The following is an 18,189-nucleotide window of genomic DNA, read 5'->3' on the forward strand; positions in this document are numbered from 1 at the left end:
TGTAGGACTTTCTACGTACTGGCTCAAAAAGCTCTCCTGTATGCATTTTAAGAATTCTGCCCCCTTTAAGCCTTTTGCACTAAGACTATCCCAGTTAATATTAGCAAAGTTGAAATCCCCTACTATTATTACCCTATTATTTTTACACCTCTCTGAGATTTGCCTGCATATCTGCTCCTCTATCTCTCCCTGACTGTTTGGTGGCCTGTAGTACACTCCCAGCCAAGTGATTGCCCCCTTTTTGTTTTTATGTTCTACCCATATGGCCTCATTTGAGGAACCTTCTAAGATATCATCCCTCCTTACTGCAGTAATTGACTCCTTGATCAACAGTGCAATGCCACCTCCTCTTTTATCCCCTCCCCTGTCACGCCTGAAGATTCTATACCCTGGAATATTGAGCTGGCAGTCCTGCCCCTTCCTCAACCATGTCTCTGTGATAGCAATAATATCATAATGCCATGTGCTAATCAATGCGCTCAATTCATCTGCCTTACTAGTAAGACTCCTTGCATTAAAATAGATGCAATCCAGCCTTGCATTTTCCACTTGTGCCTTAACAGGTCTATATTTGCTCTGCCTTCCAGACCGACTCTGTTTCTCTTCTATATTTGACTGTGCATCACCCCCTACTGTACCTCCATTCTGTATCCCATTCCCCCTACCAAATTAGTTTAAACCCACCCCAACAGCACTAGCAAACCTCTCAGCAAGGATGTTGGTCCCGTTCCAGTTCAGGTGCAACCAGTCCAACTTGTACAGGTCCCACCTTTTCCAGAAACAGTCCCAGTGATCCAGGAAACTAAAGCCCTCCCTCTTGCACTATATCCTCAGCCACATATTCATCTGCTCTGTCCTCCTATTCCTATACTCATTTGCACGTGGCACCGGGAGTAATCCAGAGATTACAACATTTGAGGTCCTGCTTTTTAATCTGCTCCCTAGTTCCCTCAATTCTTGTTGCAGGACCTCATCCCTCTTTCTACCTATGTCGTTGGTACCAGTGTGTACCACGACCTCTGACTATTCACCCTCCCCCTTCAGAATGTCCTGCAGCCGCTCCATTACATCCTTGACCCTCGCACCAGGGAGGCAACATACCATCCTGGAGTCACATTTGCGGCCACAGTAATGCCTATCTGTACCCCTTACGATAGAATCCCCTATCACTATAGCTCCTCCACTCCTTTTCCTCCCCTCATGTGCAGCTGAGCCTCCCATGGTGCCACAGACTTGGCTGTTGCTGCATTTCCCTGAAAAGCTATCTCTCTCAACAGTATCCAAAGTGGAAAATCTGTTAGAAAGGGAGATGGACCCAGGGGACTCCTACTGTGCCTGGCGGTCACCCACTCCCTTTCTGTCTGAGGAGTCTTTACCTGCGGTGTGACCACCTCCCTGTACGCGCTATCCACGTTGTTCTCAGCCTCGCGGATGCTCTACAATGTCTCCAGCCGCCGCTCCAGATCTGAAATGCGGATTTCGAGTAGCTGCAGCTAGAGACACTTCCTGCACACGTGCTCACCCTGGGCACTGGAAGTGTCCCTGACTTCCCACAGGAGGAGCACGCCACATTGCCGAGCTGCCCTGCCATGACTCACCCTTAATTTATCCCCTTAAGTTACCCAACAATTAGATTATTTACACTAGGGAACTTGATTCCGTTTAAAAAAAAACTACCTACTATATTAAAAAAAACTGTAATTTTTCCCTTTACTTTAGTTATTTACCCAGCTATTTCGAGTTATCCCCTAAAAGCAAACACATTGCTGTGGGTCTTGAGTCACATTAAGGCCAGCAAATTTCCTTCCCTAAAGGACATTAGGGAACCAGATGGGTTTTTACAACAATTGATGATAGTTTTCAATTCCAATTTTTTTAATTAATTAATTGAATTTATTGGTTCATTGAATTTAAATTCCACCAACTGCCATGGTGGGATTTGAACACATGTCCTCGGGGCATTAGTCTGGGCCTCTGGATTATTAGTCTAGTACTACATCTCCCCAAAGACATTGCCTAGAATGGAGAATCTTAGGTATGAAGAAAGATTCTGTTGCTAGTGTTGTTTTCTTTGGAGCAGAGGAGACTGAGGGGAGACCCAATTGAAGTGTATCAAATTATGAGGGGTCTAAATAGAGTGAATAGGAAAGCCCTATTCCCCTAGATGAGGGGTCCATAACCGAAGGCATTCCATCACAGTCCTTACTTGAGCCCTCGGTAAGACGGAGGAGGTTTAGAGGGAATTTGAGGGGGAATTTTTATACCCAGAGGTAGTGGAGACTGCCTGAAAGGGTGGTAGAGGCAGAAACCCTCATAACATTTAAAAAGTGTTTGGATATGCACTTGAAGTGCTGTAACCTACAAGGCTACGGACCAAGATCTGGAAAGTGGAATTAGGCTGGATGGCTACTTGTCAGCTGGCATGGATACAATGGGCCGAATGGCTTCATTCCATTGCCGTAAATTTATATGTTATGAGATGTCAGCAGGTTCTTACACCATAGAGCCACTGCCACTCCCGCGGGTCAGCGCCTCAGCAATTCTAGTAATGTGCTGGAGCATGAGTTGCTGGATTGTTGTGCAAGCCTGCATGCATCTTTGAGCACTGGTATCCATAGCCATGATGGCAGCAGTTTGCATCTGCATGTCACCAAGCTGTGCTTGCATGAGAACAAGCAAAGATCTCTTAACCTCAATTTGAGCTTCCACTGTAGTACTGAGATGTTGGGTGGTTTGTGCCTGTGCTGCAATGGTAGCTGAGATATTGGCCTCCAGATGCTGAAACAAGGCTGGGTCCGTAATTGGCCACCACTTCCACACTAGAGCGGATGAGATCCAAGCTCTCTGCCAAGTTTCCTTTTACTTGTTCTTGGGATGTGAGCGCCGCTGGCAAGGCCAGCATTTATTGCCTATCCCTAATTCTGCTTGAAAAAGTGATGGTGAGCCGCTTTCTTCAATTGCAGCAGTCCAAGTCGTGTAGGTACACCCACAGTGCTGTTAGGAAGGGGATTCCAGGATTTTGACCCAGAGAGAGTGAAGAAATGTCAATTTAGTTCAGGATGGTGTATGGTTTGGAGGGGAACTTGCAGGTGGTGATGTTCCTGTGCATCTGGTGCCCTTATTCTTCCAGTTTGTAGAGGTTGATTGTTTGGAAATTTCTGTCGCAGGAGCCTTGGTGAGTTGCTGCAGTGCTTCTTGTATATGGTACATACTGCTGCCATTGTGCATTAGTGGTGGAGGGAATGAATGTTGAAGGTGGGGTGCCCATCAGACAGGCTGATTTGTCTTGGATAGTGTTGAGCCTCTTGAGTATTGTTGGAGCTGCAGTCATCCAGGGAATTGGAGAGTATTCCATCACAGTCCTTACTTGTGTTTTGTAGATGGTGGACAGACTTTGGGCAGTCAGGAGGTGAGTTACTCGGCACAGAATCCCCAGCCTCTGACCTGCCCTTGCAGCCACAGTATTTATATGGCTGGTCCAATTAACTTTCTGGTCAATGCTAACTCCCAGGTTGTTGATGGTGGGGGATTCAGCAATGGTAATGCCCTTGGATGTCAAGGGGGTCTAAATTATGTGCATGACTAGTATCAGTGCTGGTGGATGCGAATGTCAGAAGAACATAAGATGTAGAACATGAGTAGGCCATACGGCCCCTCAATCCTGCACTGTCATTCAATCAGATCATAGCTGATCTTCGATCTCAACTCCACCTTCCCACCAGATCTTCACACATTTTGATTCCTTAGAGTCCAGAGGTCTCTCTCAGCCTATAATATACTCAACGACTGAGCATCCATGGCCCTCTGGGTAGAGAATTCCAAAGATTGACAGCCCTCTGAATGAAGACATTTCTCCTCATCTCAGTCTGAAATGATCGACCCCTGATCCTGAGGCTGTGGCCCTTAGTTTTACACTCTCCAGACGGGAAACAACTGCTCAGAATTTACCCTGTTAAACCCCTTCAATCTTATTTGTTTCAATGAGATCACCTTTCATTTTTCTAAATTCCATAGTGTATAGGCACAATCTACTCAACCTCTCATAGGACAGCCCTCTCATCCCAGGAATCAATGAAGTGAATCTTCACTGCACCGACTCCCAGGCAAGTATGTCCAAAACTGTGCACAGTACTCCAAAGCCCCGTGAAATTGTATCAAGCCTTGTATTTCAGGCTTCTTAAAATAAAAGCCAAATGCAATTTGCCTTTGTAATTGCTTGCTGTCCCTAAATGCTAATTTTCTGTGTTTCTTATAAAAGGGCATCCAAATCTCTCTGAACATCAACATTTAAACATTAAAAATAATCCTTTTCTATTCTTCCTGCCGAGGTGAACAACCTCATATTTCCTCATATAAGGGGTTAAAATTAGTCAAGCTAATGCCTGGTGCCGGGCAGAAAATGCGAGGGGAGCCCCACCTTGACCCTTCAGAGCCTCACGGCAAAATTCAACAGCACTCGGGCAATTAACTGCCCGGCGCTGGGATCCCTGTCCCTTTAAGGATGGGGACCCCACTGCCAAGAGCTGCCGGCCAATCACTGGGAGGGGTGGTCACTGCTGGTACTACAGGAGGCCTGGAACCAGACTCAGCGCTGGAGCCCTGGACCAAACGTAAGTGAGACAGGGTCACCAGGGTCAGTCAGGCAAGCCCTGGCAATAGTGTCGGTGGGGGGAAAGGGTGGGCATTGAGGGCAGGGGTGAGGTGTAAACGTAGGGGCAGCCTTTGTTGTGGGGGGTCCTCCATGGGCCACAGATTTCCCACACAGGAGGTTCCCCATCCAAGTCTGCAGGAAGGCTACCTTTTTTTACTGGGAAACTGCCCTGGGATGGTGGAGGCTCCCCTGTGCTGGCCCGCCCGCTGCTGTTTCAATTCCAGCAGGAAGAGACCGTTATGTGGCTAGTGATTGGCTCTCAAGTAGCCTCCATGTGGGAAGGCCATCTTCGGCCTTTCCTGCCCCCGCCTAAATTGTGGTGCGACAGGAAGGCGATAGACCCTCCGCCGCCTGCCTTCCATCGCAATTCTGTGGCCCCCCCACCCACCTCCTAGCCCGTTTCCTGGAATCATTAAATTCCATCCAAGGTTAATGAGGGTAATCAAGTTAATGTGTTGTACATGAGCTTCCAAAAGGTGTTTGATGAAGTGCCACGTAACAGGCTTATCAGCAAAGTTAAAGCCCATGGAATAAGTGGCAACATGGATATGAAGTTGGCTGAGGACAGGAAACAGTGGTGAATGGTTGTTTTCCATCTGGAGGAAGGTAAACAGTGGGGTTTCCCAAGGGTAGATGTTAGGACCACTGTTTTACTTTATCTATATTAATTATATTAATGCGGCACACTGGCGCAGTGGTTAGCACCGCAGCCTCACAGCTCCAGCAACCCGGGTTCGGTTCTGGGTACTCCTGTGTGGAGTTTGCAAGCTCTCCCTGTGACTGCGTGGGTTTCCGCCGGGTGCTCCAGTTTCCTCCCACAGCCAAAGACATGCAGGTTGATAGGTAAATTGGCCATTGTAAATTGCCCCTCGTGTAGGTAGGTGGTAGGAGAATCGTGGGGATGTGGTAGGGAATATGGGATTAATGTAGGGTTAGTATAAATGGGTGGTTGTTGGTCTGCACAGACTCGGTGGGCCGAAGGACCTGTTTCAGTGCTGTATCTCTCTATGACCTAGGATGGAATTTTATGCTTTCCCCCAAGGCAGGTTTGGAAGCTTGGAGAACATAAAATTGGGTGGGATGGTTGTGGAGGGTGGAGGGGAGGCAGCAACTTGCTACCATTCCGCCTCCACCGAAATTTAGTCCAGGGCAGGAAGGCCTGTGAACGGTCTTGCCGCCCCATCGCCATTTGAGGCCCTTAACTGGGTATTTAATCCGTACTCAAAATCCTGTTCCTGCTGCAGCTGCAATTACCTTTGAAGCGTGCGGCCCTGTCCAGGAAGTCCAGCATGAAAAGCCGTGTAGGCTGCGGCGGGAGAGTGGGGTGAGGGTCCCTTGTTCAAAGGCCCAGTGCCTGACGAGGGACCCGGCATCAGGAAGGGGGGAGGCCTGCCCAGGGCCACTCCCCTGCCTGATGCCCCCCCCCCCCTCTCCCCCGTGACCCCCATCCTGCGAGACCGCTCACGCTCTGACCTACCTTAAGCCTGGTTCCAGCACTGCTTCGCAGTGACTGGTCGCTGCAGCTACAGCAGAACCACCACCTTCCATATTAGAGGCGACGCGGGGTACTCGGAGACGGTTTCCCACGACATCGAGATCCCTGCCATCGGTGTAAAATTCCACCCCTAGACGTGGGTGTGCAGGGCACAATTTCAAAATTTGCAGATGACACAAAAATTGGAAGTATTGTGAATTGTGAAGAGCATAGTGATAGACTTCGAGAGGACATAGACAGACTGATGGAATGCGCAGACACGTGGCAGATGAAATTTAATGCAGAGAAGTGTGATGTGATACATTTTGCTAGGAACAATGAGGAGAGGCAATACAAATTAAAGGATACAATTCTAAACGGGGTGTATGTGCACAAATTGTTAAAGGTGGCAGGACATTGAGAAATAAGTTAATAAGGCATACAGGATCCTGGGCTTTATGAATAGAGGCATAAAGTACAGAAGTTATAATGAATCTTTATAAAACACTTCTCATGGGCGGAAGGGCCGAGAGCCAGAGGGCACATATTTAAGGTTCATACGGCTAAGTGAGGAGGGGTTGAATGGCTTCCCTCTTTTTCTCTTTGTTTGACCACAACAGGTTTAATTTGTTCTTAAAGTGGATGTACTGGCTAATGAGTAGGTGTTTTGATTACTTACTTGCTATGATCATAACAAGAACCAATTGGACAGGTTTTCTTGAGTTACAAAAGAAAGAGGTTAACTTTATTATATCTAAACCGAACTAATAAAATAGTAACATGCCAACTTTTACTCTCACGCACACTCTAGAGGTTTACACACACACAAATAGGTTGCAGAGTGGTTGGTTGCAGGTAGATTGGTTGGTTGAGTTAGAGTCCATAGAAAAAAGGGGTATACAGTCTGTGAGGTTTGGTGATTCCTCAGGTTTCTAAGCTGAATTCGGTGATCCTGATGCTTTTAGTTTGAAGAGGTAGATGACTGGCTCGGTGGGTCCTTTGGAGACAACAATGCGGATGATTTGCTTCAAAGGGGTTTCCAGTTGTAGCCAGAGTATGCAAAAGTGGTCAGTCAACAAGCAGGATTTGAAAGCATAGGGTCTGCACGTGTCAGAGTCCAGTTTCTTCACCATTGCTGCAGAAAAAACACCTGCCTGAAACCACAGATGGGGAGGAGCTTGTCACATGACAATCACTCAGTTATTCAAAACATAGCAGTTAGCAGTATTTCTCTCTGGCTGAAAAGAAAAAAGAACAAGTGGTTCCCTTAAACTTCGTGGGTATTGGTTACTGGAGCATGAGCAGATATTTCGTCTCCCTCCTCACAAGCATTGCATTGTTGCAAATTATGTAGCCATCTTAAGCTGCCAGCAAAGTCATTCTTTTAGCTGGTCATTTAAAATGTCTTTAAAAAAAAAATTAATTCAGATCTCCATTCAGTGGATTAATGAATTCAACAAAGCACATTGGCGAAACACCTCCCCACCACGCGTAATGAAATGTGACAACAGGAACATTTCATTATGAGGTCACAAATTAAAAAGAAACTGCACACACACACTCATTAGTCTCACTGTCATAGCCATACTCTAGTTTTTTTTTTCTTCCACATTTGGGCAAAAGCACAACTGGGGACCTCCAACTGCTCTGCCTGGGCTCAAACAGCTTGCGCTCCAGCATACATTGAATTTCCTTGTGTATTTCTACAATACCTTCCTTTTCCAATTTCTCTATTTCAGTGAGCTCAACCCCGGATTCAAAGTTGCTCATAACTTTGTGAAGATCATCCAGTGCTTTTTGGACATGTTCTTTTCTGTGCTCATCCAGCCTGGCCCACAATTCCTCCTCTGTTCGGATACTTGACTTGCAGTCACTACCATCATCACCACCCTCCAAAACTGCTACAAAATCCTTTTTGGGCTTAGGGTTTTCCTTTGGCTTACGAGCTTTTCTGTGTCTCCCTTCAGAATTTAAATTCTTTAATTTCTAGGTCTTCAGTCTGAATTTCCTCCTGAACCTGGACTAAGGCGATAGGGATTTTTATTTATGGGCGGTATCTCTCCTACATCACATCATGTAGAGTTAGAGCTGTGCATCCTGATTTGTCCCTGCAGATCCCTTTAAATGCTGAGAGTAGCCTTGGTAGGTCTCCTCTCTGCATTTAAGTAGGAAAGCACGGTGTCTAATTTCCCTAACATTTCAGTGTTGGTTAACCAGATGGCGCGGGTTTCGATTTGGGAATCCTCCAGGCCTCCCTCTAACTCGCCTCACTGTCCCTTTCGCTCACCTCTTTCCTGACTGTCTGACAGACTTGTGCTTGTTTGTCCCTTTCCTGGCTGTGATACCGTTTCAACATATTGATGTGGCATAGCGTTTGCTCTTTTCTATGATCTTGGCCGTCAATTATATAATTCACCTGGCTAACTCTCTTTACTGCTCTGTATGGGCCACTGACCCAGGCTTTCAACGGTTCTCCCTGTATTGGTAATAGCACTGACACATGGTCTCTGGGCTTAAATGTTCTGGCCTTGGCATGTTTATCCACCTGCCTTTTCATAGCTGTCTAGGAGATTTTTAGGTATTCCAGAGCCACTGCACAGGCTCTCGTGAGCTGTTCTCGGAACGTGGAGATGTAGTCTAACAGGGAAGATTCGTCCCTGTGTCCCAAAAAAACATTCCTTGATTAGTTTTAGAGGACCTCTCACCTTGTGTCCATAAACAAATTCACAGGGACTAAAGCCAGTGGACTCATTGGGTGAGTTTCTGGTAGCAAACAGAAGAAATCCCAGCCCTTTGTCCCAGTCATGGGGGTATTCATAGCAGTATGCCCCGATCATTGTCTTTAGGGTTTGGTGATACTGCTCCAAAGCTCCTTGTAACTATGGGTGGTAGACTGAGGACTTTAGCTGAGGACTTGAGCCCAATTACCCATGACCTCTTGAAAAATACTGGGCATAAAATTTGTGCCCTGATCTGACTGGATCTCATCAGGCACCCCATAGCAGGTGAAGAATTAGGTTAGCCCCTCCACCACTACCTTGGCAGAGATAGTTCGTAGAGGGATAGCCTCTGGAAATCGAGTAGCCACATCCATAATGGTGAGAAGATACTGGTAGCCCCCTTTTATTTTTGGCAGGGGCCCCACACAATCTACCACCACTCAGCTGAATGGTTCCCCAGAAGCCAGTATGGGAATTAGGGGTGCAGGTTTTATTGCAGGTTGAGGCTTCCACACAACATGACATGTGTGGTAAGTTTTACAGAACTCCACCACATCTTTGTGGAGTTGTGACCAGAGAAAATGCTGTCTTATACGGGCTTGGGTTTTTCCGATACTGACACATCCAGCCAGTGGAATCTCGTGGGCTATTCTCAGTATTTCCCTATTATTACCGAGATGGGAGGAGTGCACTGTTTATTCTAGTCCCGCCTCTTCACAGGTCCCGACATATGGTTAAACTTTCCCACTTACCAAAATGGTCAATCATATTTTTCCCAGAATGAAACACACCAACCAGGATTCTTTAGTACGCAACAAAATTTGGGTGGCACAGTGGTTAGCACCGCAGCCTCACAGCTCTAGCGACCTGGGTTCGGTTCTGGGTACTGCCTATGTGGAGTTTGCAAGTTCTCCCTGTGACTGCGTGGGTTTCCGCTGGGTGCTCTGGTTTCCTCCCACAGCCAAAGACTTGCAGGTTGATAGGTAAATTGGCCATTGTAAATTGCCCCTAGTGTAGGTAGGTGGTAGGAGAATGGTGGGAATATGGGGTTAATGTAGGATTAGTGTAAAATGGGTGGTTGTTGGTCGGCACAGACTCGGTGGGCCGAAGGGCTTGTTTCAGTGCTGTATCTCTAAATAAATAACATAAAATTATCAATTTATTATAAAACAAGTCTTAACCAGTAATGAAATAAAGCATAAACACACAGATTGAAATTACAGTTCCCTTTTACCTTAGCCCCTCACACATACATACACACACACACACAACACCGGTTAATCGGAAAAATAGAAGGGATTTTTGTTCAGAGCTCTGTTACAGACAAAAAAACACTTGGGCTGAATACTTGCTCATTCCTGAAGAAACAGCAGATGAGATATGTTGTGTTCCAAAACTGGCATATAGTCATAGAGTCATAGAGTTTTACAGCACAGAAACAGGCCCTTCGGCCCAATGCGCCTGCACCGACCATCAAGCACCCGTCCGAACTATTCCCATTTCCCCTCTCTTGGCCCCTAACCTTGTATGTTATGGCATTTCAACTGTTCATCTAAATACTTCTTGAATGTCTTTACGGAGTTCTGAAGGTGCGTGAGTTGCATTCGGCAGCTGTAAAATCAGTCTGTGAATTTGCATATAATTTTTGTTAATTTAAATATTTAGATGAAGGCTGTCTGCTAGGTGGCGGGGGAACTGCACCAAGGTCCCCCCACCGCCGGTAATATGCGGTGGGCCCTTCTCGACGTCAGTGTTTGAGGCGGGCCTCTCCCCGCAGAATTTTACCAGCCCCGCCCCGCCGCTGCCCTAGGCATCGAGGGGCTGGTAAAATTGAGCCCTTGTTTTTTCTGTGACTAATGGAGAAGCTACTACTTTCGCTTCCGCCAAATCATTCCCTAGGAGTAGGTCAACTCTGTCCACAGGTAAACTAGGGACAATCCCCCCAGTTACCGGTCCTGAAAAAAGGTGGCATTCCAGGTGCACCCGGTATGAAGGTGCAGGCATTGTTATGACCGAAGTTGGAGGAGTGCACTGTGTCCCTCTCGTCCCATTACTCCACTAGTCACAGCAGATATTTAAAAATATTTTAACCAGTTGTGGATATGGCTAATTCTATGCTTTTCATATCTGTTTCAGAATGCAAATCTGCCAACCAGGTTCCTTTCATAAGCAACAAAATTATCAATTTATTATAAAACAAGAGTTATTCAATAAAGTTGCAAAGTTTATTAACACGCAGGTTGAAATATGAAAATATAAATATATTTCCTTTTTAAATAACTCAAAATCACTCACGCACTCACAAAGAATAAAATAAAGACTTTCTCTGCAGAAATCAACTTTACAAAAAGTAATACTTTGGCCGAATAATTGTTAATTCTTGAAGAAATAAAGGATAAGATATGAAATGTTCCAGCTGGCCTTTTGGTCAGCATCTGGGTACATGTAGACGACTGTCACTGGGATCTTTCTAGAGCAGTTCTGTTCAGGAGATATCAAAGAGTAGTCTTACAGGCTTTTTGGGATAATCAGTGAGTTCAGCTATCACAGTGGATTCTCAAGAGTTTTCAACACAGGTGGCAAAGGATGAGTTGGGTGACCTCTCTCTTAGCAGGATACATACCAACTGCATTCAAGCAGTCCACGCCCAAATCATAAAGCCATAAACTCCTGACCACCATAAATCTAGACATGTGACTTTTCTATAAACAATTCCAAATAGTTCCATAGTCCATAAGGCTTCAGCTGTTTATTTAGCTTAAGACATGTAATTTCCAGTAAGTGTTTGTTTTGAAACAAAATCCCAAGTGTCTTTCCAGGTATTTTCCATAGTCTTTTAAACACAAGTCCTCAAAAAAATCAACAATGGAAGCACGTTCATGACAGCATATATTTTCCGCCTATACCGTTTACTAGCACTCTAGCATTCAGTGCACTCTCTGGGGGGAAAGGTCATGCCTTTTCCTAGCAGAAGGGATTGGGTCACCCCTGCATCCCTAAATATGACCATAGGCTCACTCGCCTCACTCAAGGGGTATGGGGTCACTTTTCCTCTGGACATTAAATCCTGATAACTTTCAGGGATTTTGTTAAGTTTACCCACATTCTCAGCAGTATGTTTACTGGGTTTTACTGCCTCAGTTAAAGCCACAGCATTCCATCAGGGCCCCTTTTCCTGCACTGGTCTCGTGTACCCTGACTAACACCTATGAGTTTTCCCTGTAACTTCCAGCAGTCAGCTCGAAGGAGACCTGCCTTGTAACAATGGAAGCATGCAGGCTTCTGGGTGTCAATCCTGCTCTCAGCATCTTCCTTTTTGGCAGGAGGAGGGCCACCTGTGTTTCCAGCTCTCTCTTCTCGCTCATGTCTGTTTCTCCCCCTGTCACTCTCCCACCTTCTATCCTTTTCAGGTTTTTGGAGGTGACTATGGAAGGGTTTCCCTTGGGGCAAGGGCTTGTGAATAAGTATATAATCGTCAGCCAGGATTTCCTCCTGCCTGGCTCTTGGAACCTTTTTTCCTCCATGTGGTTTCTTATGGAAAGGGGGAAGTGAGTTTTTGAACTCCTCGAGGAGGATCACTTCTCTGAGGTTTTCATAGGTGTACTCTGTCTTACATGCCGGCATCCATTGGTCGAAAGCGAGTTGCTTAACCCTTTCATACTCAATGCAAGTTGGTTCAGGCTGCTTTCGGAGGGTTCGGAATTGTTGGTGGTACGCCTCTGGTACCAGTTCATATACACTCAGGATAGCATTTTTAGTTATCCCATAATCTGATGAACCCTCATCAGGCAACAGTGAATAAACCTCATGGGCTTTTCCTGTTAGTTTTCTTTGCAATAACTGTGTCCAGCTGTCTACTGGCCACTTGAACTGTTTTGCAAGCTTTGCAAAACAGATGAAGAATGCTTCCACATCCGCCTCATTAAACTTTGGTATCAACCGGGAGAACTTTAAGAGCCCAGAACCCAGTCCTGAGCTAGGGATAACTCACTACTGCCCCGAGTTAGTTCGAGCTGACTTAAATCCCTTTGGAAAGCTTTCTTTTTCTTGGAATTCTAATTCTAATCTCCTCTGTTCTAGCTGTATCCTCACTAATGTTACTTTATCTGTTTCATATTCTATGCCTGTCTTCGGTTCTTCAGTGTCAATTTTAAAATGTTTGTCCACAACTTTTAGGATTTCAGGCTTCCTAGCTTTTAGACAGACATTAATCTCGAGCTGCCCAGCTACATTCCTCAACTCTTCAACAGATAGGGCTTTTTACCTGGCCCAAGTTACTTCACTCTGTTCTAGGAAGGTACTGCCTTGAATATGGACATTTTAGTACTCAAGTACCACAAGAAAACCTGTATTGAAATTTTAAAATTATTGCTAGGGATCAATTTGGTTTCCCGCTTCCAATTTCACGTTTGTCTTTGGGTTTGATCCCAAACATGAGCCCCTAAATTTCTGTTACGGTCAAGTGAGGAGGGGTCGAAGGGTTTCCCTCTTTTCCCTCTCCTTGTTTGACCACAACAGGTTTAATTCTTTCTCAAAGTGGATGCACTGGCCAATTCAGTAGATGTTTGATTACTTAGTTGCTATGATCATAACAAGAACCAGTCGGACAGGTTTGCTTGAGTTAACATAGATTGTTAACTTTATTGTACCTAAACCAAACTAATAAAATAATAAACAACGCGCCAATTTTCACTCACACACACTCTGGAGGTTGACACAGACACAAATAGGTTACAGAGTGGGGAAAGTTAGATTGGCTGAGTTAAAGTCCATAAAACAAAAGGGTATACAGTCTGTGGGCTTTGGTGATTCGGCTGGCTTCTAGCTGAATTCAGTGGTCCTGAGGCTTTTAGTTTGAAGAGGTAGATGACTCGTTCAGTGAGTCTCTTGGAGATAACGATGCGGATGATTTTCTCCGCCTGTGTTTCTGGTTGTAGCCGGAGTATGCAAAGGTGGTCAGTCAACAGCAGGATTTGAAAGCTTTCAAGCTGGAATGGAGAGAGGGACCCCCAATTAGGGTCTGCTCATGTCAGAGTCCAGTCGCTTCTCCTCTACTGCAGAGAAACACACCAGCTTAAAACCACAGATGGGGAGGGGCTTGTCACATGACCGGGTCTGCTCATGGTCAGCGTCCAGTTGCTTTGCTGCAAAGAAAACACCAGCTTAAAACCACAAATAACAACAGAGTGCTGGAAATAGCAGGTCTGGCAGCATCTGTGGAGAGACAAGTAGAGTTAACATTTCAGGTCTGTGACCTTTCATCAGAACTGTTCTGATGAAAGGTCACTGACCTGAAACGTTAACTCTGCTTCTCTCTCCACAGATGCTGCCGGACCTGCTGAGTATTTCCAGCACTTTCTGTTATTATTTCAGATTTCCAGCATGCACAGTATTTTGCTTTTGTTTTAGCTTAAAACCATAGATGGGGAGGGGCTTGTCGCATGACAGTCACTCACTCATGCAAACATAGCAGTTAGCAGTACTTCTCTGCTTGCTGAGAGAACAGACAGTTCCTTTAAACTTCCTGGGTCTTGGTTCTTATTGGGATATTAGCAGACATTTCATCTCTCTCCTCACAGTTTTTTGCAATGTAGGATACAGTGTTGCAAACTAGGTGATCATCTTAAGCTGAAAGGATGACTTTGCTGGCAGCTTGTCTTTTTAAAAATGTCATTTAAAATATATATAGATAAATTCAGATCTCCAGCCAGTGGACCAAAGAAAATTATCATTCAACCAAACACATTGGCGTAACAGTATTTATTTATTTTTTATTATTCATTCATGGGATGTGGGCGTTGCTAGCTAGGCCAGCATTTATTGCCCATCCCTAATTGCTCTTGAAAAGGTGGTGGTGAGCTGCCTTCTTGAACTGCTGTAGTCCATGTGGGGTAGGTACACCCACAGTGCTGTTAGGAAGGGAGTTCCAGGATTTTGACCTAGCGACAGTGAAGGATCGATGATATAGTTCCAAGTCAGGATGGTGTGTGACTTGGAGGGGAACTTGCAGGTGGTGATGTTCCCATGCATTTGCTGCCCTTGTCCTTCTCGATAGTAGAGGTCTCGGGTTTGGAAGGTGCTGTCTAAGGAGCCTTGGTGCGTTGCTGCAGTGCATCTTGTAGATGGTACACACTGCTGCCACTGTGTGTCGGTGGTGGAGGGAGTGAATGTTTGCGGATGGCGTGCCAATCAAGCGGGCTGTTTTGTCCTGGATGGTGTCGAGCTTCTTAATAAGTAGGAAAATAATAATGAAGGTAAATGTGTGCCCATTAGAGGCAGAGACAAATGAAATTATAATAGGGAATAAAAAATTGACAGGGATATTAAACTTATACCTTTTTACTGTCTTCGCAGTAGAAGACACAAAAATTATTCAGGAAATAATGGGAAGCCAAGGATTTAGAGAGAATGTGGAACTTTTGGAAATCATTATAGTTAAGAAGTAGTACTGGAGAAATTAATGGAACTAAGTGGTGACAAATCCCCTGGACTCACAACCTGCATCCTCGGGTATTAAGAGAGGTAGCTGCAGAGATAGTGGATGCATTGGTTTTGATCTTGCAGAATTCCTCAGATTTTAGAAGAGTTCCCAAAGATTAGTAGGTGGCAAATATAATCCTGCTATTTAAGAAAGAAGGAAGAGAGAAAAGGAGAACTTTCGGCCAGTTAGCTTAACAACAGTCGTAGGCGAAATGCTAAAATCTATGATGAGGGATGTGGTAACGGGGCACTTGGAAAATCATAATATGATTAAGAGTCAACATGTATTTATAAAAGGAAAATAGTGTTTGACAAATCTGGTCGAGTTTTTTGAAGATATAATTACGAAGGCAGATGAGCGGGAACCAATGAATGTAGTGTATTTTAATTTTCAAAAAGTATACGATTATGCGAATGACTCCCCTGTGCCACCCGTCCACACATGGACATAACTCGTACAATGAGAGTCATGCTGTGACCAGGAACTTCATGGAGCTGCCTGAAACGCTCGGCGGGGAGTCCTACAATACTCGCGGAGTGTGTCTCCTAATTTGTTGCAATCTACTGCGTTTGACATAATTTGGCTTCATGCGGGCACAGTCCTTGTCACCGAGCCTTTGACGATCACCTCAAGAGGAGGCCAGATTCCGTGAATTAACCTCTGTGGCTACGTGCTCCTACTCCCCTCATAGTGTATGCCTTGAGGGTCTCCTGGCTCCCATGATGTTTCTCCTCCTTACCAGGTACAGGTACGTAAAAAGGAAACGTTTGGCGAAGGCAAATGTGGGTCCATTACAGGCAGAGTCAGGAGAATTTATAATGGGGAATAGAGAAATGTCAGAGAAGCTAAATGATTACTTTGTGTCTGTCTTCACTGAGGAAGATACAAGAAATCGCCCAGAATTAGAGGTCCAAGGGATTAGAGGGAATGAGGGATTGAAGGAAATTAGTATTAATAAGAAGGTTGTGTTGGAGAAATTAGTGGGGCTGAAGTTTGATAATTCCCAGGATCTGATATTCTACATTGCAGAGTGTTGAAAGAGGTAGCTATGGAGATAGTGGATGCATTAGTGATCATCTTCCAAAATTCTATAGATTCTGGACCGGTTCCTGCAGATTCAAAGGTCGCAAATGTCACCCCACTATTTAAGAAGGGAGGGAGAGAGAAAACAGGGAATTACAGACTTGCTAGCCTCACATCAGCCATTGGGAAAATGCTAGAATCGATTCTAAAGGATGTGATAAATGGGCACTTGGATAATAATGATCTGATTGGACACAGTCAACATGGATTTATGAATGGGAAATCATGTTTGACGATCCTGTTGGAGTTTTTTGAGGATGTTACTAGCAGAATTGATAAAGTGGAGTCGGTGGATGTGGTATACTTGGATTTTCGGAAGGCTTTTGATAAAGTCCCCCACAGGAGGCTGGTTAGCAAAATTAAAGCTCATGGGATAGGAGGTAATATACTGGCAGGGATTAAGGATTGGTTAACAGGCAGAAAGCAGAGAGTAGGAATAAATGGGTCATTCTCACGTTGGCAGGCTGTGACTTATGGGGTACCGCAAGGATCAGTACTTGGGCCCCAGCTGTTCACAATATGTATCAATGATTTGGATGTGGGGACCAAATATGGTATTTCCAAGTTTGCGGATGACACAAAACTAGTTGGGAATGTGTGTTGTGAGGAAGATGCAAAGCGGCTTCAAGGGGATTTGGACAGACTTCGTGAGTGAGCAAGAACGTGGCAGATGGCATATAATGTGGATATCCGCTTTGGTAGGAGGAACAAATGTGCAGAGTATTTCTTAAATGGTAAGAGATTAGAAAGTGCAGATGTACAAAGGGACATGGGAGTCCTTGTCAATAAGTCACTGAAAGCTAACGTGCAAGTGCAGCAAGCAATTAGGAAGGCTAATGGTATGTTAGTCTTTATCGCAAGAGGATTTGAGTACAGGAGTAGTGAAATCTTGCTTCAATTGTATAGAACCTTAGTTAGACCGCACCTGGGGTACTGTGTGCAGTTTTGGTCTCTTTACCTTAGGAAGGATGTTTATTTCCATGGAGGGAGCGCAATGAAGGTTCGTCAGACTTGTTCCCAGGATTGCGGGACTGTCCTATGAAGAGAGATTGGGGACACTGGGCCAGTATTCGCTACAGTTTCGAAGAATGAGAGGTAATGTCATACAAAATACTTAAAGGAATAGACAGGGTAGATGCAGGTAAGATGTTTCCCCTGGTTGGGGAGTCTAGAATCAGGGGACACAATTAAGCCACTTAGGACCGAGATGAGGAGAAATTTCTTTCCTCAGAGGATTGTGAATCTTTGGAATTCTCTACCCCAGTGGGCTGTGGAAGCTCAGTCACTGAGTATGTTTAAAGCAGAGATTGACAGATTTTTAAATACAAATAAATAGGGGATATGAGAAGAGTGTGGGGAAAAGGCATTGAAGTGGATGATCAGCCATGATCATATTGAATGGTGGGGCAGGCTTGATGAGCTGAATGTCCTACTCCTGCTCCTATGTTCCTACCACCTTCTGGACTAAGGTCTCCAGCACTACATCAGAAAATTTAGGTGCCCTTTCTCTGGCATTCTGTTCCAACATGTACTGCAGCAAGAATGCACCTCCCCTTTAAGAGGTACAGGCTGGCTTTCATAAGTGCAGGCTCACTTTAACTCAGGCGAACCACGCACGCACCTATGCCCCATACTGAGCATGCAGCCAGTTAGCTGTGTGTTTAGCGTTGGGCTGCACAGCACAATCATGGTGATGAGCAGGTAGCTCTAAGTTTGCATGCAGCTTGCATCACCTTCTCGGGATGGGATAATCATGGATCACGATCCCCACACACAAAAA

This window comes from Heterodontus francisci, chromosome 10 (genome assembly GCF_036365525.1).
Source record: "Heterodontus francisci isolate sHetFra1 chromosome 10, sHetFra1.hap1, whole genome shotgun sequence".
NCBI lineage: Eukaryota > Metazoa > Chordata > Chondrichthyes > Heterodontiformes > Heterodontidae > Heterodontus > Heterodontus francisci.